The sequence below is a fragment of the Tachysurus vachellii genome, chromosome 8 (genome assembly GCF_030014155.1).
Source record: "Tachysurus vachellii isolate PV-2020 chromosome 8, HZAU_Pvac_v1, whole genome shotgun sequence".
Taxonomy (NCBI): Eukaryota; Metazoa; Chordata; class Actinopteri; order Siluriformes; family Bagridae; genus Tachysurus; species Tachysurus vachellii.
Window position 1 is genome coordinate 10795195 of NC_083467.1, and position 27627 is coordinate 10822821.

At 39.7% G+C, this 27627-nt stretch overlaps 1 protein-coding gene across 2 annotated transcripts in view; it reads left to right on the forward strand.

Moving 5' to 3' along the window:
- The first annotated feature begins 779 nt into the window (after positions 1-779).
- The window catches only part of nck2a (NCK adaptor protein 2a), a 33824-nt gene continuing 6976 nt past the window's right edge, over positions 780-27627 (forward strand). Inside the window, exon 1 of one of the 2 annotated variants that reach the window (XM_060876233.1) lies at positions 780-1069. The gene's annotated coding sequence lies outside the window, so the exon portion shown is untranslated. The remainder of the gene's footprint in view (positions 1070-27627) is intronic. The other variant, XM_060876231.1, reaches the window with a different exon arrangement.

A 27627-nucleotide genomic window follows, 5' to 3' on the forward strand; every position in this document is an offset into this window, starting at 1 on the left:
GTCATCTGTGTAAATGTGATGCTACAATAAGCTCTATATTATACCATTTATGTAATGACTCATTTTTGATAAACTACTTGCGGTCATTTACAGTATCTGTGGAAATGTATCTGTGATAGATGAGCTAACATTTGTAATGACGTCACGGCAATGGCGCATAGCACTCAGCTCACTTTCAGCAACCACTTCAAATCCTGATCAGATCTGTGGAAAATTTAAAGCTTATCCTGGGAACACTGGGAGTACGGTGGGATAACACCCTGGATAGGACCAGAATGTTGCATGGTATCATGCACACACATAACCAGAGAACCCAGAGAACCCAGAAGAAGCACACAGACATGAGAAGAACATACGAATAAAGTCCATAAAGACTAAACCCTGAGCTCGGGATCGAACCAGGGCCCATGGATTTCCAAAGCTCCAACACAACCCACCATGAGTGACGCATCTCTAATCATATATCAGTGCTGATGTATCTTAGATGGTGTGTCATTCCTCTGACTACTGTTAGCTTACTAGAATGACTCAGATGTTTGGGAACTCCATATTATAGAGCATTTATCTTTTATCTTGTAGTTATTTGACACACAAAATAAGTTTCTAGATTCGGTTCAATAAAAACAAAAAACAAAAAACAAACAAACAAAAAAGAACAATGAGAAACACAGAAGCTAGAGATGTAATGGTTCGTGTGAAGACGTTGTTTGAAGAGAAGCAGCAGTAGTAACATTATTAGTGTTGGTGTTATGTGGATAGATGGTTGTCCCAACCGGACCACGCCGTGCGCGCGCCGCCCTCTTTGTAGCACGGCCCTGGTGACGTCACGGGACGGAGCTTGTCGCGCGGAGGGAGCTGCTGCTGCCGCTGCTGCCGCTTGGGCCCGCATACAAACACACTACACTGAAAACCTGTGAGAAAACTGACAAAACGGATTGACGCAGCATCTTCAGACCACGAACAGGGCTGTTTTTAGTGTTTCCCGTCACCTCTGGACGCGACCTGTCAGGAGCTGGTAAGCGGAGGCGGATTTAAAGTGTAGTTTCAGGGTTTGCTAAAGTTGTCCGAGGTAAATATGTTGTGTGAGTGTGTGTGTGTGTGTGTGTGTGTGTGTGTGTGTGTGTGTGTGTGTGTGTTTTGTACACACATCTACAGCTCAGTACTTTCAGGCTGTTTGTGGGTCCGAATGAAGCTAATCACAACAGGACACCTTTCATACAGCGCGTAGAAATGTGGCGTTTATCACTGATTATCTTGTGTAAAGTGACCCGAATTGTGTAGTGGGCTTTCTTATGTGTCGGGGCATGTTGTATACTTGTGTGTCGCTTTTACTGTAAACTCACAATAGATCAGAAATCAAATGATTGGTGGCTGAGCGACCAGTAGCCTTTTGTCACACACTGATTTGCTCTGCGCCAGTTTCCCTGTGTGTGTGTGTGTGTGTGTGTGTGTGTGTGTGTGTGTGTGTGAGAGAGAGAGAGAGAGAGAGAGAGAGAGTGTGTATGTGTGTGTGTGTGCGAGAGAGAGAGAGAGAGAACACGACGGATATAATAAACACTCTTTCCAGCCACACACACACACACACACACACACACACACACACACACACTCTGTAGAACTCGAATAATGATCCGAAATTTTCGAGATAACTCTCACATTCACGTGTATCTCGTTTTTGACAGCAGGTTACTTACTGCATATCAGTTTATTTCACTGAATGTAACTCAGTCTGTTAACCACTGCTTCTAACTAAAACTACCAGAAACTTCAGTATTGACTTATAGGGACAAATATAAACGAGTAAATAATAATAAAGTAATAACTCTATAAGCTTATTCATCTTATTGAAATGTTTCAGTGAATGTTATGGACCTCATTTCCAAACAAACCCATTTATGTTTATATCTATATCTATATACTGTATATATAATTCTTCTCACATATGATCTGTTTTGTTATTTAGGTGTTTGTTGACCACTAATTGGTTCAGGATGTGTTCATATTGCTTGGAAACACGACCCATATCTGATCTTTTTCCTCATGTTTGAAAGCTGTACATTTTGTATGAGGGTGTGAACCCGAATTTGGTATTTGTCTACTTGATTTGGAATCTTTTATTTCTCATGATGAAATAGCTCATACAGATCTGATAAGTTGTGATGTGGTTCCGATCTCAATTTATGCGCCCTTTTAAAAAAAAAAAAAAAAAACTTCATTGTTGTTATTTTGTCCAAGTGGGAATTCATCTCAGATGAAGCCTTAAAATTTTCACGTAATTGGTTAGTGTGGCAATAAAGCAATATTCGTGCGACTTGCACAGAGTGTTTAGTATTATCACATGGAACTCGTACAGTGGAATAATCATAAATTTATTATCTAGCCCACTGGGCAAGTGAAATGCTCTAGTGTGCTTGCTCATTTATATCCATGTCTGGAAATCTACATGATTAGTCTGTCGAGTGGTAGACAACATAATCTAATGATAATGTATAATGAGATTGTAAGCAAGGTAAGTGCATTTAGTGCTTTGGCTAGTTGTGATGGTCTGTCTTTACATTGTAACGCGTTATTATTATTATTATTATTATTATTATTATTATTCATTAATTTTCTACTGCTTGTCCGAACTTATTATTATTATTATTATTATTCAAGTCAAACTAATGACTTTATAATTTTCAAAACTGGTCCTGAATTTATCCTTTGTCACTTATGAATGGCGACTGACCACCTAATAAGAACCACCAGCCAGGTCACACCTTGACGCATGCTATAGTCAGTATAGCATTTCCATGTCACACCACTGTGCATTAAGTTGAACCCTTTTTACCAGTACACTGCTGTTTCAGTTCACCCAAGAAATGGATATGGACATTTCAGTCAGTATAAAGAAATGAATTATTTTATTGCCGCACGTTTAATATAAAATGAATCAGGACATGGTTTCAGCGTGAGAAGTTTTTCCCTCTGTTGGGATAAGCTTACACAGAATATTAGTGGTTGAAGATAATGGCTTCAAGTTTCAGATGCTTATGAATAAGCACTTGGGGCATCACAGAGAGCAGGAATGGGTTTAATATCACCATTTACTTTGAGGGTGTAAACATTTGTGTGGGAAAAATGTTCCTTTTTTTATTCTATGAATATATTTCCCCTTAGGCTGTTTAACCATCACTGTGGAGTGGGACATGACATAAAAGTAAACAAAAACATTTGATGCTGATATCTTCAAGTTTGTGCGATTAATGCTAGGATAAAAATCTGTTTGAGAACTGAGGATTATATTGTATGTACCTTCGTAGGATAGGTTAAGGCATTCAGTGACTTGGGATATGCTTAAAAGCTAGTTAATAAATGACTCCAGGCGCTATTGTGCACTGTGCTGCTTCCCTGTTACTTTGACTGCCTTCCGTTTTCTTCCTTCACTAAACACACTCTCAGACCTCCTCGCATTATAGTAATTAAATTCTAAACCAGTTAGGATATCACCTGTCGACTTGCGTGCTGTTAGTGAATCGAATAGTGCAGCACTTTGAAGGCAGTAATCCTGTTCTCATAGGTTTATAAGGAAACCTAATTGGACAGTTGGTGGAGATAGTCTGCTTATCCGTTTCAGTGCTTTTTTAAGAATCCTCTGTTCATGTTGTAAGGGAGTTGCCTTGGCTGCGTTCAGTTAACCTTTAACGTATCGTTCGGTTTTCTCAAGTGATTGTTGTTGATGCATCATTCAGCATCATATATATGACTGTTCTTGCACAATCAATTTTTGTACAAACTCAGAGGCATGAGATACAGAAGCAGGACAAAAATACACTGACTAATGCTCTTGAGGTTTCCAATACATCCCTTAAAAGGGAACAAATATCTATCACACTGCTAGAGGCCATTGCACAATGGCACTATCCAAACACCACTGAACAGGAATAATTTGTCTTTCTGAACTCTGAGGAAATTGTGTTGTGACAGAGAGTTGGTCTGTGGCAGTATGTGTAAAGGTGGAAAAACGCTCAAAGGGGAGTTAAAGGGTATTAGGTACCCACAATCCCTGTACATTGAAATATGAACAGGAAAAGTGCACAAAATAGTTCTTTCATCTTAATCACAGAATGAGCCGATGAACAAATATAAGGCAGCGCTGTTAGACATAGCTTGAGGCACAGCTATCATCTGCTCACTATTCATTCACTCTGAATATGTGAAACTGCTGTATGATGCGTGGATTATAAATCTGAACAGACACATATTTTGGATATAAAGTGTTTGTTCTTGTTCAGCATTTACTCACGTTCTAACCCCATAAAACTAAGTATTATTGGCTTTAGCTGTTCTGGCTGTAGCAGTTCAGCTAGACTGACGGATGAGATCAGTTTCAGCTCATGACTTCACCTCATGGCAAAACCAGCATTAGTATCATCTTTGTGTGCGATTGAATCTAGTCAGCTTTTATATGTGGAAATAATAGACCTTTTTATCTATTTGTTTATATAAAAAAACCCTCATCATTCTTGAGCTTTGCATGCTCACTTTTGGATTTTCCTATGGTAATGAGAGCAACTGTTGTACTTTGTTTGTAAGATAGAAATTACTTATAGAATTTAAACATTTTTTTATGTAAGATATTTGAGACTATTTTAAAGCCAGGATTTAAAATTTGGCTATGAATTTGGCAGATTTTGGCCATGATTTGGACGTCTGAGACAAATTTTGAAAATCCTACAAGATTTCTAGAATCCTAGGCTAAAATTTGTAGTCTTTGATGCCTGGTTTGACCTGGTTACCGACAGCCGATTAATGACCATTGCGATCAGTTTTTTCCTCGGATGAAGTTCTGGCAGCGTCAGAAGTTGTCAGACACTTACCTGCAGTGTGACATCTCCTACAACGAGCGCCAACCAAGAACCAATAGGAGCGAGCTGAACTGGATGCCCAGCCATGACTTACTCCACACATGTTTTAAACAACAGATCGTTTTCGGTTGCTGCTAAATGCCATTTTAGCGAGAGAATACGAGTCTAAACATGTCAAGGATTAATGACATAAAACTCCAGGCAAGTCTTCTTGTGTGCATCAGGTGACATGTTGACAACTGAGATCCTACATTGTGACATGGGGATCACTGAAAATCGCATAGTGTAAGCCCTATAATAGTAATTCCACTCTTTATTTTTTTCTGTATTAGCTGAACAGACTTTTAATATACGTTAATTCTTTAAAACGCACCAGTCACTGACAATAGTGTCTGTTTATTGTGGTATGTTAGTTGAATTTAACGTACATGACTAACATCTTGCCACTATAAATCCTGCTAAATTGCCCAAACCGTTCCTAATTAAGATTTTCTTAAAACATCTTCACAGAACTAACCAGGGCAAGTTTGACTATGGAATCATTAAGGAAGTAAAGGTAAGGTTTGTGTTCTCAGCATTGTTCTGGATGAGGACTGTTTTGTGAATGAATATCCAGTTGAGTGATTGGCTGATGCAGGTCACCACCTGCAACTCTTAAATGAAATCCCAGCGCACAATGGCATAAAAAATAAAATGAAAGGATTGTAGCTTTAATAACTGTGAGCAGCAGGCGAGGTGGCCGGTCGCACAACTTCTCAGTTGTTAAAATAGCTATTCATTATAGACAAACTCAAGCATTTTACCGTGTTAATTACCGGAAACAGACTTTTAGAATTGACTGTGTTTCAGTTTCAGTTTCAGGTACTTTTTAATAATACTATAATAAGATTTCCAGACATATTAAGCAATGTTGTGGGTGGATGCCTGCAGGAATTACGAGTGATTTCACATAGATTCCAGAGATGAGTGTATTCATGTTCATCGTGTGTGTTCTATTTATACATCATATTAATACTAACTCTGTACTATGCTTACGCTTAAACACCATCATAACAAGAAATTTAGCCTATAGCCCTGACTGAATGAATCAGCGATTATTTCCTCATCGATGTTAATGCAGAGGGATCAGACTGCTGATTTTTCCCTCAGGTGACGAGACTGAGACTGATGCTAATGATGCTGCTAATCAACGTGAAAAACACTTCTCATTGTAAAATATAAATTCTTTAGGATAAACATATAACATGTAATATAAATAATTAGGGCATTATAACACTTGAGCCACCCCGGGGGTAATGGTGGTTTAGGTGGTTAAGGCTCTGGGTTGTTGATTAAAGAATCCGGGTTCAAACCCCTGCACTGCCAAGCTGCCACTGTTGGGCCCTTGAATAAGGCACTTGACCCTCTCTGCTCCAGGGGCGCTGTATCATAGCTGGCTTCCCAGATAAATCCCAAATAAAGGCTTTCCTGTCCCCAGTTCATTCATTCATTCATGCATTCATTCATAATATACAAAGGTGCAATTGAGTTCTTTACAGAACTCAGAATGCTAGTAAGCACTGTTTATTACAGTTGTGAATAGTGTACATTTATATAACTATAGAAAAATATATGTATTTACATGGATTCTAGTAAAAGATATTGCAATTTAGAATATTGCTGTTTAACAGACAGGACACATAACGGTGGGTTTGCCTGTTGTTCAAAATGAATATGGCCTTTGAGAAGAAACCTAGATAGTTTTAGTGCGTAGTGATCTGTAGCGTCTGCCTGATGGCTGAAGAGACTGTGTCCAGGTGGAAGGGACTGCCATGATGTTACCTGCCTGTTTCTTCACCCTGCAGTTGTACAAGTCCTGTGGATTGGACAGCGGCACACTAGTAATCCTCATACTGGTTTAATTGTCTGTTGCAGCCTACTGATGTCTTATTTTGTGGCTGAACCAATGCACACAGGACTGACTGGCTATAATTATACTTATAATTAGACATAGGTGTGACATCTTTCATACAATTTAGAATAAAATGCAGTTTTCTGCATTTTTTTATTTCCGAAGTAAGCAGAAGGTTCTGAACTGCTAAAAAAAAAAACATTATTTGTGGTTATGATGTGTGCGAATAGGGCACAGAATTCAGTTCAGGAAAACATATAGTTTTCAGAAAGATCTAGAAAAAGTACAAATTGACAATTTGTGAAGGGTTTTTCCCAGACTGAGATATCCGGGGCTTGTTTTTACTGATCCTTTTACACTAGGGAAAAGATTGCATAATCGTTTCCAGCTACAGGAATGCTCAGTGTGTAAAAATGACTGACAGGCCGAATGAAACAGAAGACCCACAGCAGCCTGTAGAAAACGAATCCAGTGTGAAGAGGGCTTTAGTGATTTAGGACTCTGTATTTTTCTCAGTTTCTTGTGAATTTCTTGTAAAAATAGAAACAGAAAATGCTTTCTTTCTTTCTTTCTTTCTTTCTTTCTTTCTTTCTTTCTTACTGACTTACTAACTAACTAACTAACTAACTAACTAACTAATTTTTCTCCAAATGACAGTCAGGACCCGCTGGGCTGCTTCTGTTCAGTGCTATAACATAGAGTTAAAATGAGTTTCGAGTACCGTCTTTCACTTTTAGTCTGTACTGTTTTTACCTCCTCAACACAGTCAGAATATGTCTGTCAAAAAAGATTTTTTTTTTTGTATGTAAAAAATGAAGGCACATGACTAGGCTTCCTCATACTGACAAACAAGCATTAGCAATATTTACCTTTTATACTCGGTTGCTTAGTGAACGACAGATAGTAATATATCTTCAAGAAAATCACACAATATATTGTCGTATTGACTTTAATTAGCTTACATTAGCCTACATTAGAGTGTGTTCAGAACCATTTGTTCCATATTGAACATGTGGAAATGTGTCACAGGTATTCTGCTACTTTAGGAATAATGATGTGTGAATATTTGGTATCCTTTTTAAATAAACATGGGATAACTCACTGTATATTGTTATGCTATATGTGCTCTCATTTGCATAAATCTCTGAATCGGAATAAAGCTGACTTGTAATCACATTAGTTAAATGGATTTGTTGAATACAGACATAAACTGTTTATACAGATATAAACAGTGTTTTCAAAATAAACCAGAATCTTCTTGTCGGTCTAAATTGGGACGGTGCTGTTAGATGGCTTGGTACACTTCGCGTCCAGAGCCTTTGAGTGCCAGTCACCGAGTTTGAGACAAAGAGCCGCTCAGTGTTTTTGCATGTCTTCACTCTGTGTGGGGTTCAGCACACCCCACAACATCTCCTGAACTGCCGGCTTTGTTTGGCCTGCTCTTGAGCCCCACCCGTGCTGTACAAGGTTAATCATTCTGAGGACCGACACATTAACTGCCATCCTGAATAAAAACAGCATGAGCAAAACGGTTACTGAGGTTCTGTCTGATTTCCTACAGCTTCCTTTCTCACATGGCATGGCTTTGACTAAGAGGATAGACAGTTCAAACCAAAACGAGGGTGAAAAAATATTGAATTAGCATGCCGCTTTAGCCACGATACGTATAAAATTATAGTGTGTGCATGCTGATAAGCGTATCCAACTGTGAAATTTGCAAGGCCAGTGTTTTGTGTGTCTCATAGCTAGCTTACTCCATGACGAGATCCGTCAGCTCTATGACCTAAATATACTTTAGCGTCTCTATAAATGGGCTTAATTACAGTGTTCACAGACTTGGCCATGTCTTACAAGAATACGGCCAAACCCCAGATAGTTTGCGGTTCGGATCTTTGGTAAATATATTGATGTGTCACATGTTAGCAGTTAAATGTGCTTTGTGCATTGCTGCATGAAGAGCTGCTGAACAAATATACAGTCGGGGAAATACACTAGTACGCGACTGTAGTCCATTGTGAGTGATCGTATGGACATGTACAGGAAGCGGCGCATATTCTGTCTGAAAAACGGCAGATTTTTCTGGTTTGTAGTGAAAGCTGCTCGATCTTACTCCCTGACTTTGCCAAAAACAGAATCGTCTTAATGGGTAAATCGTCTTAATGTAAGACGCTCCAGATTGCTAGCCAAACCATAAACTGTCCCATCTAATAGAAATCACTAATGATAACTGCTCAGGGTGTGATTATATTTACCCTAAAGGTTTTAAGCATGCCCCTGGCTCATCATATATCTAGTGAGGACTGAGGTTCAAACAAAGGAAAATGTTTGAACTAAATAACATTCCACTTTACCACGCTCTTGGAGCTGTAGTAACTTAGGAAAAGCCCCGTGTCATTGTTTTCTACATGGACACTTATTTTCCGGGTAGCACTCAACGGCTTATTGCCTGATTTGTGAGACAGATTTACCCTTGATGTTGTGTTGTGTTGTGAGCAATTGTGCAAATAATTGTCCCTCTGTTCCTGAACCTGTGCCTGAGTTCCTGTAAAATGGGCGTCTGTTAAACTGATCTTTATTCCCAGCGCTTTGCTGTTCATCCACATTTCAGCAGAAAATATAGTTGCTCATGAATTCTTGTACACAACCCTACAGAACTGTATAGAACTGTACTATATCTATATCTAAATCTATATTATTTTTCTCTCATCTCTCTCATCAACAAGGTGTTTCAGTCTGCAGGCCCTTCACACACAAGAGGTCTTTGTTTTTTTTTTTTCACCATTCTGTGTAAACTCTAATGACTGTTGTGCAAAAATCCCTTGAGATGAGCAGTTTCTGAAATCCTCAACCCTCAACCCAGCCCATTTGGCACCAACATCCATACCACAGAGATCACACCTTTACTGCAGTGTGATGTTTAATGTGCAGTTTATCTGAAGCTCTTGACCTGTATCTGCTTGTATTTATACACAATGTGCTGCTGTTACATGATTGGATGATTAAATAACTGCATAGCTGTGCAGGTGTACAGATGTTCCTATTAAAGTGGAATAAATAAACCTTCTTTTTTGTGTTCAATATGCACAGCAATGCTGACTCTTCGATCTAAAGCCACTGCAAAGCCTGGAGTCTAAACCCCTTATATAGAAGAGAACTGGGTTACAGATTCTTTGTAAACTATAACTGATTAACGAATTGGATAAATGCTCTTGGTAATTAACCTTCTGATCCAGATGTTCATTTAGACTGATGTTCAGTTGTTCAGCCTTTCAGTAGATCAAGTTTATTCATTATATTGCATGTTGCATGGATTCCTGTTAGTCACCGGGGTGGGTTTGTCGAGGGAAATTACAGTTTTGATGTAGCGTGCCACGTTTCTTTATGTAGCCATTCATAATCCTCATTTACGGCACTTGGCACACTCCCTTTTCCAGAGCGCCGAACAAAAGTGCTTTTAAGTCCCTATCAATAAAAGACATCGATACTGGTTCACTAGGGCACAGACTAAGAATACCATCAGTTTCTACTGGGAGGTAATATAACAAGTACTGACACACAGACAAACATTATTTTTCTTAAACCATTGCTAGTTTACGTCGTTCAGGAAGAAGTAGGTTAGACAGTGACTCAGCCTTTCTGATATCTAGCGAAAGTTCATTCCTGAACAGAGAGGAGTCTTGATGCATAACTACCTTGTACCCAAGGATTTATTGTAAAAATGATTTTGTTTTATGGGACATACTGTGTTTTCACATATATCAGGATGTAAGACATTTTAACGTATGAAGTGCATGTGTGTATATTAAATACTACAGCAGTAGTAGTGTAGTGAGCAGGTGCAGTACCTTGTAAGGCCATATAGGATACTAACAGTATAGTAGTATACTTAATGTGTGTAGTACTATAAACTGTCAAATAGGATACTGCTGTTTTAGTAGAATAGTGAATGAAAGTAGTATTATAAAAGGTTATTAATTTTATTATTTTTTTATTACATTACTGTTACTAAATAAATATAATTCTATTGCAATCATTAAAGAAATTAGTTTTTTTTTTTAATTAATTTTTTTTTTTTTTATTTCCATACTGACCTGCATCAGTGCACATCCCTATTTCTGACATTTATATGCTATGCAATGAAAATTTTCCCCCTTTCTTTAACTCACTCAAACACTCGTACAAGTCCACATATGATGCCATGTGTTTTCGGGTGAACAGTGGGTTCATAAGCTGTGTTTTATCAGTATGTAGTGGAGTCGTCGTACTACTGAAAACACCAGGCAGTCACTTTTCTATTAGCATGTAAAGTGACTTGGCCGTTAATTCATTCAGCTGTTATTAACACCTTAAAGGGGCTTATTATTGGCCCATTAAGGTCTCACACACACTCATACTCTCTCTTAACTACAAGGATGGTTTTGAGTTTCTTCACTGAAATGACTGCTGAGTTTGGACTGTGGCGTAAGTCTGGGGGATGAAATTCAACACCAGCCCACAGAGATCTAGAGTAAGCCAGGCAGTAGGAGCTCAGACTTTTCTGCTCCATCTCCCCTGCTGATTGTACACACAAAAAATAGCTAGTTTTATACAGATATGGTTGTTTAATTCATGCACGCAGCCAGACTGAGAGCATGTGTGTGATATTGTGTGTGTGAATGTGTGTGTAAGAGAATGTGTGTGTTTGTGTGTGTGAGAGCGTGTGTGTGCGACTGTGTGTGTGTGTGAGCATGTTTGTGTGAGCATGTTTGTGTGAGCATGTTTGTGTGAGCATGTTTGTGAGAGCGTGTGCGTGAGAGCGTGTACGTGAGAGCGTGTACGTGACAGTGTGTACGTGAGAGCGTGTACGTGATATTGTGTGTCTGTGTAAGAGCGTGTGTTTGTGTGTGTAAGAGCGTGTGTTTGAGTGTGTGAGAGCATGTGTTTGAGTGTGTGAGAGCGTGTGTTTGTGTGTGAGAGCACGAGTGTGCGTGAGCGCGTGTGCGTGAGAGCGTGTGCGTGATATTGTGTGTGTGTGTAAGAGCGTGTGTTTGTGTATGTGTGTAAGAGCGTGTGTTTGTGTGTGTGTGTAAGAGCGTGTGTGTGTGTAAGAGCGTGTGTGTGTGTGTGTAAGAGCGTGTGTTTGTGTGTGTGTGTAAGAGCGTGTGTTTGTGTGTGTGAGAGCGTGTGTTTGTGTGTGAGAGCATGTGTGTGTGTGAGAGCATGTGTGTATGTGAGAGCATGTGTGTATGTGAGCATGTGTGTATGTGAGAGTGTGTATGTGTACGTGAGAGCATGTACGTGAGAGCGTGTGCGTGAGCGAGTGCATGAGAGCGCTTGCGTGATAGCACGTACATGAGAGCTTGTGCGTGAGAGCGCGTGCATGAGAGCTTGTGCGTGAGAGCTTGTGCGTGTTAGAATGCGAGGCAGTGTGTGTGAGAGCATTCAGGTTTTATTTTGGAAAATCTACAGATAATTTCTTTTCAGGAGAACAGGCTCTTAGTTGTTGTTTAAGGTCTGTAGTGCATTAATGCAATAGCTGTTCTACAGTAATACACAGAGGATTTCCCTCACATAAGAGCACCATGATGAGTACCAACACCTGACAACTTCCAGCCAGCGTTCTGACTAAAGGTCACAACCACCGGTGTGACTTCAACCCAGAGGACATGAGAAAAGAGAACTGAAGGATAAGGGAAGAATGGGGAAAGAAAGAAAGATCCAAACAAGCAAGCAATCATGTAAATGAGCTTGTTGTTTGTTAATTGTTCTATGTTGACATTTGATGGACACACTTTAATGTAGACACTGTGCTGAATTTAGTAAGACATCATTTTTTTTGTAAATCATTTGTCTGAGCGTTCAAAAGAAATGTGGTATTTGTGAACATCCCATACTTCTGTTCTTCTTCTACTCCTGAGTGTTTGTAAATTGTAACTCAACTAAATTTTGACTTGATCAAATAACATAATTTGCTATTATTTACATTTGAGCAGAAGCCTGTATACTGAGTGACTTACAGAAGGGCTTAGGCACCTCTGTCAAAAACACACGATCATGTTAAGACATTTTGTGACTCTGTCTTTTCATGTTTGGCATTTATTAAAAAAAAATATGTCCCAATCTAAATAGACGATGAGCCGGTCATCCTGCACATAGCCGTAAGTCCTTAACATGTTCTTCATCTGATGGGAGGATTTAGCACAGAACACACTTGAGGGAAATGGCGTTTAAAAGCGGTACAATATTTTCAGAGGATGAACGCTGGCTTATAATTTGGCTCCGCGGTATGTACTGCGATTTAGTCGAGGCTGTTCAGCTCGTCAGCTGGGACACTCGAACCAATTTAATAACAGCAGCATCTCTATTTAACATACTTTTTTCTCTTTCATTTTCACTTTCACTTTTATCTCACTTAATTCACACCCAATTCACCTTTTTTTTATTGGCACAGAAGTGAATCAAAATAACTTCCTCTTCTATCTTTTCATTCATTGTTTAGTGCCATTTCCTGTTTCCAGCCCTTGCGCTTGACCTAATTTGGAATTTTGTGGGCTTCACTCATGTCAGTGAGATGTGTTAGGAACAATCTTTGCACTTTCCTTTATAATAAACAAGCACATTATAAAATCACTATTTCCTAAACGTTTTCAAACCTGGCAGATTTTTGTTAATTAGTTCACTTTGGCTTACACAAAAAAACTTTGCTAAAACTTTGTTACAGGTTTTTCTATTTCTATATATGCAAACATTTAACCCACGAGTGTCTGGGAAGAGAGGAAAAGGAAAAGTAAACAACGGTGTTCCTGAGACTATGGCACAAGTCAGCTATGTCGGAAAACCAAATGATGGAGATCTGAAGATACATTCACTGTAGTCTTGATGGTGCAGGTCAAAGAGACCTGTTTTTTTTTCTCACTAATACAGAGTTATTATTAAGAAGACTGGAATAGTCTGGTGATCGTTTGACACCAGTAAAATGCACCATTATTGTACTACTTGAGTGGATCTAATTCTATTCTCCTGTAGATTCTCCTCAGCTTTTTTGCTTTTTTGAGTTCAGGCACATGTAGGAATCGTACAGGAGGACGTCCAGGTACCAATTAGGTGAGTTTGCACATTGAGACTGAAACATAATATAATCTACCTGACTCCAGCCTTCCTTCCCTTTTAAAATAACCTTTGAACATGGGCGAGGTTATGATTACAAGATTACCGTTGCCATGCAACCATTTCTAGGGAAACCACTTTATTACACCACTGCAGTGGTCCTTCAGTGACCTACATTGAAACTCACCTTTTCATGACCCTGAAGATGTGTGACCATCATGTTTCTTACATTTTCCCTTTCAGTGATCCTGTCCTCCACACAGTGCTCGCCTCAGAGACTTTAGACGGAGTCTTTACACCGATGACGGTGTTTCACTTAATGTCTTTCAGGTGTGTTATAATCCTGTGATTGTTATGGTTTCATCACAGTGATTCAGAGATCGAGGCTTGAGTTGCAATGTGCTGAATAAGATTCGCTGGCTCAGACCTAGACATGCTTAAGCACCGCCAATTATCTGAGAAGAGCTGACTGTCAGCGACTAGCTAATGAGCATGTGCTTACTGTTCCTCACCTCTTATGACCGCTCATAGGGAGCTGTTGGAAACAGTGTGCGTGTTCTCCGTGTGCTAGTTTGCATTGTGTAATTATTCCCTGTTTTTTTTTTTCTGTAAAGTTTGGCCTTTTCCAATAAAAATAGCTTGTTTTTCTGACATTGAATGTTTTTGGTGTTTCACTGGAAATATGCGTTCACAGATCTGATTGCGGAGATCTGGGCATCAGTTCAGAGAGAAAGACAAAAGAGTGAATCAAGAATCATTTACAAGTATGTTAAATTGAATAAAATATTTTCTGTGCTATTTTGGATAAACACTTAACACTCTGTGGTGCTGAGGAACAATAATACCTCTTAAGTAAGAGAAGACTTCCTGTGTGTGAGCACAGTTCATTATTAAGCGAAAGTTATTTGCTAGCACTTGAGATACTATTACTGTGATTTAAAACAGCCTTAGGAACAAAGACAGTTGCTTTTGTTTAAGAGGTCACTTTATTTACTTGTTGTAAAACTAGGCATACTTATATTCACAACCGGCTTATCTTTTTGCATTTTTTTAGTATATCTGCTGTTTTCTAACATTTACATTATTTATATTTGCCGTCATGTAAATAGCTAACGTGGCTTCCCGAGATCACATAACAGAACAGACCCCAGATATCAGCAGACGATCATTATAGCCTGTCGTCTCAGAGGGTATTGTGTTATTGTTGTGTATGTAGTAAATGGTGAGTTTTGGTCACGTACGAAGTGTGAACAGAACAGATCTGAATAGAATCAGCTCATGAGAAGCTTTACATAACAAGGTTTTCCTATCGATCACATCTTATTGCAGACTCTAACACCAGCTTATACGATTCTTCCCACGTTAGAATGTGAAGCACAGCATATGCTGATGAAGCTGCCAGCGTGTGTTGGGCCAGTGCCAGTCTTCCCTTGCTTAGTGACTTCATTTGGCTGCTTTGTTTATACAGGGATTACGACGTGCAGCAAGGGTTTTTTTTTTTCACAAAAAACCTGCAAACATCATATTTTTTTAAAATCCTTGAAAAGCAGGACAAAGCTGCAGCACATTTCAGTGGGTGAATAAATACCACTGTGTTTGCCAAAGCTGTGAAAGAAAACATCACCTCAGATGGTAATTATAGAATAGAGGCTAGTCATGTAGGGTTTGATCTGTCTGGATGTGTGTATTGGGAGTGGTTAAAATGCTGAGAACCTGAGGGCTGATGGAGCGACGAGAACTCGGCTGTGTGTGTGACCTAACCTGAACCTGCTGTGCTGAAATCAGAGACTTGGGCTGTTGCCAGTTCTGTCTGCTTATACGAAGTGACTGAGTGCTTCACAAACCACACACATAAATCCATACACTCTTTTGTTTGTTTCCTTATTTTCTCTGACGTATAACTTTAGTGGAAATGAGAATTGACCTGTTAACTGAACTAGTTGCAGGGCACGATGATCACTGCTTTGCCCCGAACCTCCACCTTTTTAATAGCATTTCCAGCCTCGCTCTCACTTCTACCATGCTGAAGCCCAGACTTCACAGAAGACTGTTGTGATACAGCTATTATTTTCACAGGAAGCAATATGCTCTCTGACCTCTCTGTCCCGCGCAAGCATGTTTGTCCATTTGGTCGAATGTCTCATTCCATGTTGATTTGGCAGCTGATGCACATATTGTTCCAGTGGGAGTCCACTGCTTTCACTCCCATTGCTCTTCCTGTTCAACTTGCCATCTGATCTTTTAGAAGTGACTTTGCTACATAACCACACATATTTTATGTGGTTTAAGGATCATTGTAGATTTTCATTTTAAATAATTTTATATCAGGTGATACTCTATACAACCAAAAGTATGTGAAAACATGAACATCACACCGTTGTGACGTTGTTTATAAGAGCACGATTTTCTAGAATGTCTTTGTATGTTGTGGTATTAGAGTTGGATTGGAATTAAGGGCCCTAAACCTGTTCTACCATGACAAATTGAGGTATTTGAAGACATGGTTTGCCAAGGTTGGTGTATAAGAACTTAATTGTCCTGAACAGAGCCCTGATCTCAATCCCAGTGTACACATCTGGGATGAACTGGAACACCAACTGCACACCTGACCTCCTCACCGAACACTAAAGTGTCTGATCAGTGTCTGATCTCACTAAAGCTCATGTGGATAAACGAACAAATCCTCACAGCCATTCTCCAACATCTAGTGGAAAGCCTTCCCAGAAGAGTGAAATTTGTTAGAACCTCAAATCTGAGGTGACTAAATCTGATAAGGAAGGTTCATTAAGTACATACTGGTTTGATGGTCAGGGAGTTTGTTATTGATAAAATAATTGCGTGCTTCAAAATCTGCAGCGGATTCTTGTAGCATCGTTGAGGCCACGGTAACTCGCTCACTCAGAGTGGAACAGTAATTACAGAGCTGGGGGTCTGACTAACACTTTCCCCTGTATCGGTCAGTGCAGTCTTGTGAGCAGTCACATACTGAGTTTTTTTGCTGTGGGGAAGAGGAATAGAGACCTGCTTAATGTAGCTGAGACACTGAGCTGCTGAGGTGAGGCTGTAAGGAACGAGCAGTCCCTGGGCTGAACTGAGCTGTTTGGAAAAGGTTCATAAGGTTCATAGGGATGGTCGGGGCAACAAAAGGGACTCGATGGTGTTCTTTTGCAGTTTTCATAAATTCCACATATCCTCCCTTCTAGCTGTCTCTGTGCTGCCGTTGCTATAATGTGCAGGACAATAGAGATGGAAACAAGATGTTGAATGCAGACCAGAAAACCTGTGTGTGTGTATACTGTATGTGTGTGTGTGGGTGGGCAGAGAGGGAACCTCTGCGAGGGGATATAGAAATGGATAATAACTAGATGAAGTTTATAGATGTGACGTTATGGAGCATTTCTGCTGCCTCAGCAGAACTATAGTGCACCAATGAACTCATTGGTGCAATCTGTGTATTTGGACATATTGCCAGACTGAACCCTGTTGGAGGCAAGAACACGATCTGCTTTTGGTGCCCGGTCTCTGCAGACTAATGCCAAGTTCAGTGTTGTGCTGTAACTTAATTATTGCTATCTAATTAAATATGATCTGTATTCTAAGCTAAAGGTTATCTCAGATATTCAAAATGTAACCACAACATGTGCCACAACATCCTTTCTTCTATAAGAGACAGCAAAAACTGCTGCTCAATAAATTAGGATAACTGGTTAATTAATTCTGTACAGCAGTGACTTCGTGGCTCTGATCTTCACCTCCTCAGTGCACTTGTGTGTTTCTGTTAGTTAGACAGACACAAAACACTGCTCTCATACTGAAATGTCCTGTGTGGACACCTGACCAATAATAATATCCTCTATGTGCTTGTACTAGAAAAATTCTTTCCAGATGTAATCCCCTCTTTGCTGTTATAATAAGCTCTACTCTTCTGGAAAGGTTTGAAGGCACTAGATGTTGGAACACGTCTTTGAGGACTTGCTCATCCTGAGTTAAAAGCATTAGTGAGATCAGGCTCTGATGTTAGGTGAGAAGATCTGGGTTGAAGATCTTTCTCCCAGAGCTACAGAAGTCTGGACAATTTAAAACTTAAATCTTTGTGGCAACAGTTTGCGCATGCTGAAATGCTCAAATTCTTCATTACTTTTAGTTTGAATCCATAGCTGAAATTCCAGTGGTCCTGTTGTGCCCTGAGCATTGTTCCTGTCTTTTGTGTATGTGTATCTGTACTATTGGTGTGCGTTGTTGGCTCAGAATGTTCAAAGGGAATTATTCAGCATGCTGAGCAGAATGAGCTCAATGGAACAAACGCAAGGTGAAGGGCACACTCAGTGTGAGACAGCCAGTGAAGTGTGAGATGTTTAGTCACTGTTCAACTCGCCTCTCACACATATGGGGTGTAATCCATCCTGCATCCTGTCTTTCTGGCCATAGATATCCATTCGGTGGTTTATGTTGACATGTTGCTGTTTCTGTGTGTGTAAATAAATAGCTTCTGACATGTTTCTCTGCAGATTCGCAGTGGCCCGGTCAACTTATTAAAGAAATTATGCACATGTCTGTTTACTGCCTCGGGTTATGCCTCTAGCTGGGATTTACCGTCGAAGTCATGGACGAGAAAAACACGCAGACATCCATATGGACCTATCGGTTTCAGGAACATTTCCTCTCTTCAGACTGGAAGAAATTATTAAGTGGTTCTCCTCACATTGTCTGTCATGAGACAGTGGCATTGCAGAGGAGAGAAAATGAAGTAGGAACATACGTCTCTCGCTTCAGGGGATTATGGAGGATGTCATGTGCCAGAATTTGTGTGGCTACAGACTGTAGTGCGTGTACATGCATTGTCTCAAGGGAAATGCTACATAAGGAATGAATATCTAATTAAAATGGAATGAAATCCTGGTTGATATGCTTTCATATCTTGTTCGGCACACAAATAAAATAGAGATGCGTCTTTTGCAGGCAAAACAAATCCCTAGTCCTTTCTCTTTTCAGAGAATTCTTTGTTAAATAATGTTTTATAATAGAGATTGGTGTTTACTAAAGCAGGGCTACTGTAGTGTAAGATTCATGTATCCCAAGAGTAAGAGTTGTCTTTATTTATCCTAAATAGCTATGTGCAAACCTTTTTTTATTTATTCTGATTGTTAATTATGTCTGAGTTGTTTATTTGAGTCGGGCTACATGTACATCCAGGAGTCAGAGTGTAAGAAATGTATTTTATTAGCCCAGTATTGTGCTAGCAATCCCATTTTTAAGAAGGATTCATTTGTTCTATACGTCATGGTGTTTCTATCAGGACTTCACATCCTCTCTATCGACTGTAGTTAAATATTGTGTGAGCAGTGTGGAGTTTATGTAGAGAGTGAAGACGCTCCTCTTCCTGTCTGTTACACAGGTCTTTTAATTCTATTCTCTGTTTAAATTGTAGCAGTGTTTCATCACTGCCATCCGCACAGATAACATCTCCCCCAAGTACAAGCACGTAGGAATGAGACAGAACCTGTTGCCTCTTGTCCTATTCAGTTGCCTTGTCATGTTATAACCTGTTTGCTCTATTCTGAAATGTGTTTATTTAGAGACACAGACAAAGATACTGGTCTTATACTGTGTGTCCTGTGTGTGTTACATGGAATGAAGGAGGGAGTCTGAAGATCTCCGTCAGGTCCATGGCAGCCATATAAGCCTTCAGGTCTTTCTTTTCCTCTCTGTAATCCTTCCTGCTTATGAGCCAGTTAGTTGTACTTTGTGCTGAGGGACGTTTTTCATAGGCCAGGGACTTATGTCTTCTCTCAGCTTGCCTGTGACACAGGTGATATGGTACATTCAGCCTCTCTACTGTGAGGACATGCTTCAGATTTCATTGGATCACATAGAAGAGAAAATTGTATTTCTCAGAACTTAAAATGTAAAAAAAAAATATAGATGAGGACTGGCACTTTTAACGAGTAAATAAAAGGAGTAAGAAAGCAACGACAGAGTGAAGATCTGACTGGCAGCGCAATGAAGGTCAAAAGCATGAGGTATTCATGAGTAAGCTTAATGGGAGCGTTTGCCTTATCACATACTTTACGGTACGTTAGGTATGGATGATGTGTTGATTCTTAACTTAATAACGATTCATTCTTTTTCTATGCCGTCATTTATTCTGATTATTTATTTCATAACGAAGCTTCGGCGCATCTCATGAAATAATTAAGTCTGTCACCATCAGCAGTCAAGTGCAGAGGGTGGAATGTGTCGTCGAAGTAGATGAGATAAACCTCAGTCAGGACTCAGTCAGACATGTGAACGCTTTTTCAAACCCCTGGCCAACTGCTCGAATACGGAAATCACTCTTCTGCCATTCGTAATGCACTCCATTCAAATCAAGTCACATTTCGAGCCAGAGAGCAGCGTTGTCATGCGAGTGCGTCTCAGTCTCTCGGCTGGAGGTGGATTTTGGGTGGACGCAGCAGTAGGAGCAGTGATGAGAATTTCTTATATAACCATTTAGGCGAGATCTACCATCAGCTTATTTCATCATATCAGTACTTTCTAACAGTTTCACAGGAAAAAAAAACCCAGAAGCCTATCAATTCTTCACTTTAAGTCAGTTTTATTTGTATAGCGCTTGTAGCAATGGACAAAAAGCAGCATAATAGAAATATAAAAATTCAAGCTAGAGATTTTAAATGTATGAATTTATCCCTAACGACCGAGCAAGGGGAGAACATGCAAACCCCACACACACAGGATGGATTCAAGAATCAAACCACTAACCATGGAGGTGTGAGGCAAACAGGACTAATCATAAAATTGTCAGAAATTTTGATTACACTCTTTAAACCTTTAGTTCCAAAAAAGTACACCAGATATGATCTTAATTAGTAATCCTTATTCTATATGCACCATACATTGCTTTGCATTGTTTGTGTGTGTGTGTGTGTGTGTGTGTGTGTGTGTGTGTGTTGATGTGGTCTGGTGTTGCCAGGTCAGTTTGAATGTCTTGACCCTCACTCCTGCCTTATACACTGCCATGGCAACAGTGCAAACAATAGCCTGAGAGCTAATGGGTGGGTGAGGAAATGCTAAGGGTGAATATAAGTGACATGAGAGAATGCTGAGAGGTACAATAAGGATCCTGACCATGGTCTACAGGATGAGCGTGAGAGTTGTCAGACCTCTGACACAGATGGAGATGGATATTTAGTGAAGGCGGTGGATTTAATGAGAGTGGCACAACAATCCTACCTTGCAATGGCATATGACTGACTGAATATCAGCCCTAATGGTGATTGATTAACTCATTTCTTCTGACATTTTCATTTTTTTTGTACACACACACACACACATGCATGCTTATACACTGATCAGCCAGATCATTAAAAGCACGGACAGGTGAAGTGAATAATATTGATTGTGTTGTTTCAGTGGCACCTGTCAAAGGGTGGGACACATTAGGCAGCAAGCGAACCGTCCATTCTCACAGTTTACATGTTAGAAGCAGGAAAATAAGCAAGCAGAAGCATCTGTGAGATTTTGACTATACAGTATTAACCATATTTGACTGTATCGGGATATCGAAAAAGAACCAGATGTATCATCTTCCATAGCCTGATACAATCTATTGAGGAACTTCAGAAAAATCTATTTAGTTTTAGAATAAAAAGGCAAATCAACGTTTTGCATCTTTGTTGTTGTTTTCATTTTTTTGTTGCTGAAAATTTTGAATCGCCACAGCGAAGCATCTGTTTCCACCTAACTCCATCCTCTGCATCCTCTACTCTCACGCCAATTACCTTTATGTCCTCTTTTAACACATCCATACATCTCCTCTTTGGCCTTCCTCTTGACCTCTTACCTGGCAGCTCCATCTCCAACATCCTTCTAGCAATATAACCATCTCCCTCCTCTGTACATGTCCAAACCATCTCAATCTAGCCTCTCTGTCCTTGTCTCCAAAACAGCCAACCTGATGTGCTCGTTCCTAATCCTGTTCATCCTCGTCACTCTTAAAGAGAACCTCAACATCCTCATCTCTGCTACCTCCATCTCTGCCTCATGTCTTTTCCTCACTGCTACAGTCTCTAACCCATACAGCATAGCTGGCCTCACTACTGTCTTGTACACCTTTGATTATTGCGGACAAACTTATGTCACACAGACTTCTTTTGCAATACACTGTCTATTTTTACTTACAAAGCATAAACGGCATGAGCTCTACCTTAGCCAGCTAAGAAGGTTTCCACCAGACACTGAAAGAATGTCAGTAGTCTTGGGTAGTGTGTTGGAAGCTTAACATTTTAGGCCGAGATCCCAAGCTGATCTAGATTGTATGTCGCATATTGAGCCATGTTGACAATAGAGATTTTGTTTGGTACAACAATAATGCGTTCATTAGCTGAATGACTAAGATGAAAAATCATGAAAGAATAACACAGAGTATTGATGGTTAAAAAGAATGAGATGAGGTTAACAGTAAAAGTCATTGGGTTGGCAAACCTTCAGAGTTTTGTCTTATAAATATGCTGGCTGAATGAACGGCATGGGGTGTGTTGTGGACGTGTGGACTGCAGCGGTTGAATGCGGTGTTGCAATGCACAATGTAGCTAAACTGGTTGCTTAGTCTAATTTTTTTTTTGTCTTGTTCTTGTCTGCTTCAGATCAGAGTGTCACAGAATTGTTTTTTTGCAGGTCCTTTTACTGAATTTACAGCATTCACAAAGCTTCAAAATAGACTGGTCAAGATTTTGTTAATTAAAGACTCACCAGTATTACATATTTGTATCATAATTTAACATTTAATCAAAACATCAAATTTTAAGTTCAAACAGCTTGTCGGCTATTTCGTAAGAAATAACAGATGACTGACACATGAGGTCATTTGAAAATAATCTGCTCGGGAAAACATTTTTCTTGCACACACTATATACACATTCCTGCGTATTACAGTGCTTATTAATAAACCGCCTGTCATACATTTTAAGAGATTATAGTTAGATTTAATGTCGCAGAATATCAGAGACAGGGTAGTTCCCGTTATCACGTACATTCAGAGTCCAGTTTATTAATAACACCTGCACATTCATGCAGTTATCTAATCAGCACAGTACATCAAATCATGCAGATGCACATCAACCATCAGAATGACGAAAAAGTGTGATCTCTGTGACTTTAACCAGGACATGGATGTTGGTAGTTTGAGGTTTTCAGAAGCTGCAGATCTTCTGGAGTTCACACACACACACACACACATTCTTAACGCGTTTATTCAGAATGGTGAGAAAACCAGTTCTGTGTCAAATTATCACTCTTTGCAACCGTGGTAAAGAAAATGCACAGACGATGCACAGAATATTGAGCTTTGAGGTGGATGAGTTACAACAGTAGAAATTCTCCTCTAAGCACAAGAATCTGAGGCTGTTGTGGGCTTAAACTCACTCTAACTGGACAGAAGATATTCCAGGAGATCCACAGTTTCTGAAATACTCACAATAATAATGCACATTTGGCAGCAATCTCCCAGATCACACGTTTTCTTCATTCTGATGTTTGATGTCAACATTAGTTGAAGCTCTTGACCTGCATCTGCATGATTTTATGCTAATGTCACATGATCGACTGATTGGTTAGTGGCATAAATGTAAGTAATGTGGACAGCGAGTGTATGATCTGTAAGTGTGCTCTCTCCAGCATCTCCTTTGCTTTTTGGGGAAACTTGCAAGCATCAGGGTTCTTACCATAGAGGTACACACAAAACTGCTGTGTGAACATGTCAGAACTACAGGCCAGGCAGATTTTAAGGGACTTTTCATTGGTTGATCGTCCATGTGATGGACACTGCATCTCTTTAATACAGTGTCAATTGCAGACCTTGTGTCACAAATAAACACTGCAGTAAACACTTTCTGCGGCAATCAGAGACATTCTGTGGGTATGTTAAGCTAATTAGGCTGATGAGCAATGCCTCCGCTTCATGAAGGTACAGACCTTGGAGCGTAACCTACTCCTGCAGAGCCTAATTCTTTTCTTTTAGCCCATTTCAGGGATGTTGTCAAATGAACTCTTCTGTTTTAGAGCGTGATGAATGGAGAAGAATGTGCTGATTTTCTGAGCATGGAGGAACTGAAGACAGCGGATGAAAGAATGAAAATAAAAGGAGGGTCCGAGTCCTTTCCCAATTCAATTTGACCCAGATGGCAAACACAAGAGATCTGCCAGTTTGGCCTTTTTCATTTTGTCTCTTGTGTCCCCTCTTTTAAGGGGCTTTGTGCATCAAGCTCCATAATGTGAGTTGGTGTAAAATGCTGATGCAGCCAGATGGGGACCCATTTAATCGTTTAAGGTTTCAAGCATCTTTCCCTTGACCTCTGATTTTCTTTTCATCGGCTTTGATGGCACTTTGTCGGGTACAAAAAAGGGAAAAAAAGGAGGATACAAACCCTGGTTTACATGATTCATTTATATGACTAATTTTAATTCAATGTATTGCTACATAGTGTTTAAAGCATCTACGTCTGTAAAATAGTGCAATCAGCAATAAGGGTGGGACTCAGAGAGCTTGGTGAAATGCATGTTGAGATTGCTGAACTCCAGCCTAGCGGATGTATTATCTGTGTTAAATGCTTTAATCCCTAGAGTGCAAAACAGAATATGAGGCTAAGTGCTGCTAGGTTATGGGAAACTGCCTGTGCCCCAATGACCAAATCTCCTCAAGGTTAAATTATGGCTTTCCCGTTTCCTCAACAAAAGACAGTTAATGCAGCTCTTTGGTCCATGGCTTTGAATCTGCACTGTTTCATCTTGTGAGTTTTGTATTAAAAGCAGCTGCTTGTTTGGGGTTATTTCAAGTTCTTGTATTTATATCTGACTGTTGTTTTGATGTATTTTGTTTACGCTGCAGCACTACCGTCTAACGGATCTCATGTGCTTCACTGTGCTTTTAAGGTGACATTAAACCGAGGGAGATTGATCGCTACCAAGTGGCTTTGGATGAATTTTCAGCTGTCAGGATTGATGTCCTTCTCTGTGGCCTAGACATCGCTCTTCTTAATGATCTTCATTATTAAGCAGATGTACATATTTGAGTCGGCATGTCTCCCTCCCTCTGATCAGAGGCATGAGGGCCATCTATCATCCTCCCATTTCCATGGATACCTTGGTAACGTTGAGAGAAAAGTCGAGAGAAATGAATGTTCTTTTCAAGACATGGGGACAACACAGGGGTCTAATAAGGCTAATGATGATGAATAATATCCAGTACTGTACAGTAACATGTAACATTTAGCCCTAAAACAAATTCAGCAATCACAACTTCACTATTCCATCCTTTCTTATTTTTCCATATTTAATGTTTTCTTGGTAAGTGTTTAGCGCTATAGTGTGTATTGGTTAGATAACCCAAGCAAAACCACCTAGCATCCCACATTCTCTTCCGTTAAGTAAAATCTAATGTCGCTGTAATATTAATATCCCAGTTTCTTTAGCCTGGACTGGATCAACCAGGAAATGCTTTAGGGAGGCTTTGCTCTGTGCTATTTTGTGTTTTTATCTGTTTTCACTCCACAGTGTCACAGCATCCAGGGAAGCTTAAAGTTCTCCCACGCACTGGATTTTAAACATACTGAGAGTATTCTCGGTTGTTGTACTCTGTCCATGTGCCAAATCCAGTACAATAACCTCTTGCCACTGACCCATACTGTAGCAGAAGCTTAGAAGGTGAAAAAAGCTTTTCTCTATTTGGTAAGCCTTTGTAGTACCTTCAGAAGGTGGAGTGGGAGCAGGAGTGAAATTGTAGAGTCCTGGACTTACAAAAGTGCTTTTATGTTTGAGACAGCGAACATTTCAATCACACATGATACAATTAGAAACGGTACATAAATGGAGAGGAAAGTGTACACTATATCATCAGGAGAGCGTCTGTTCAACTCCCGATGGTGCTTCAGCCACAGGTTTGGCATGCACTCTCTCTACTGTCCATCAGAGCAACACTAGCGAAACACTGGGGTCTGTGACCTCATGGATGTAGATGAGGTCAGCTAGCACTTTGCAATCTATCCTTCTACCCTGTTTGCCCTGACATGCATGAGCAGCAGTTTAAAAATAAAAAGTGGTTTGTTGGCTTCATGTGTCTCATGTTACCTTTCTCCCACCCTGGTATTTGGTAGCTGTTGTATAATAGAGACCTGCCTCATGGGTAAGAATTAGTGTCCAAATTGGGGTGAAACAGGGGAAAAAATCAGCAGATAAAAATATAAATATTTATCTAATAATCTAGCTTCTTCCAGAATCAGGTCATGTAGTTTTTGTTTTTAATTCCCCTCCCTCTGATATCCGATCTTACATACCATGTTGGTGCCATCTCTGTTTACAGTGAAGTGTAGATGCTTTGTTAAGCTGCATCGCTCACGGATGTCGTTAACAGGCATTTATTCCAGAGCACAATAGTAATTGCTGAAGTGCTAATGCAGCGTCTATTCCCACTTCCTTTTCCTCTTCAGTTGACACCCGAAGTGTAGTCTCGTCCACAGCCCTGTCACCTTGTGTGTCAGCAGAGAATAAATGACTCTTTAGGTCTGCATTAAAGCTCAAGTCAAACACAGTCAGTGTCAAGTGGCTCCTAATTAGAATAAAATAAGGAGAGAGATAATATAACAATGCTTTTATAATTTAAGTTTTTGTGTGTGTGTGTGTGTGTGTGTGTAATTAAGCATGTATATGGTGTGCAGGGCTGTGGGTGTATACAGTATGGCTGTTTCATGTGTATGTGCGTATGGCATGTTGGTCATATTTAGCCAACATATTTAACATATGTTAGCCATATGTCTGCAATAATGTTTAATAAATAAAATTTGAGAGAATGGAGATCAACCTAAATGTAGTTCTATGGCTCTGTTTTTCTATATATGTTATCTGATAAGAGGCCACACATTATGACTTATGTTACTGTTCTTTAAAATCCAGGACCGCATGCATGTATCCAGTCATTTATAAGTAGATGTGTACCCTAGCTTTCTGTATGATAGCCCTTGTCTTTGAACACACACACACACACACACACACACACACACACACACACACACTTAAACATGCTCGCTGCCTCTCTAATGGCTGTTTTGACTGAGTAGCCATGCCTGAGGGTCTCTCGCAACAGGAGTGCAGGGTTTTAAGTGTGCTTGCCTGCAATACCATGAATACTTAATCACTTGATTACTATTCAGTGCATATTCTGCCATGCAACAGTGCCATCTTATAACCCATGCAATACATTGGAGAAATGTCAGATTCATTAACCATTTTATTAATTTTTCAATGCTTGCTGCAGCGGTTGCCTTAAGTCATAGAAATATGTTTTGAAAAATGCTGCTCATATTTTGACCTGCTCTGTAATTTTTAATAATATCTCAGCGGGAAGATGTTTCCATCATGAATGGAATAGATTAAGTTACTAGGTCTTATTTTGTCTCCACACACACACACACACACACACACACACACACACACACACACACACTTTTTTTTTATGTACAACTAACAGAAGTGGCTGTTTCTTCCCATTTCTGTCTTTGTCAATATCTAATCGTTATTATAAAGCTTGTCAGATGAAGTTCATGTCATTTTAATGTTGATAAAATATACAGGAGGAAACTTAAAGGTGTGATTAAATGGTGACTGGAAAAAAAAAGTAAATCACTGATATAATAACGGATTGGATGGAAGTATCGTTGGAGAAAATGCACAAAGTAGAAAAAACTGTAGAATAAAAAAGGCCACAGAAAGACATGAGCTCGGAGACTCTGAGTGGTAGACCTTAATCAGCCTTAA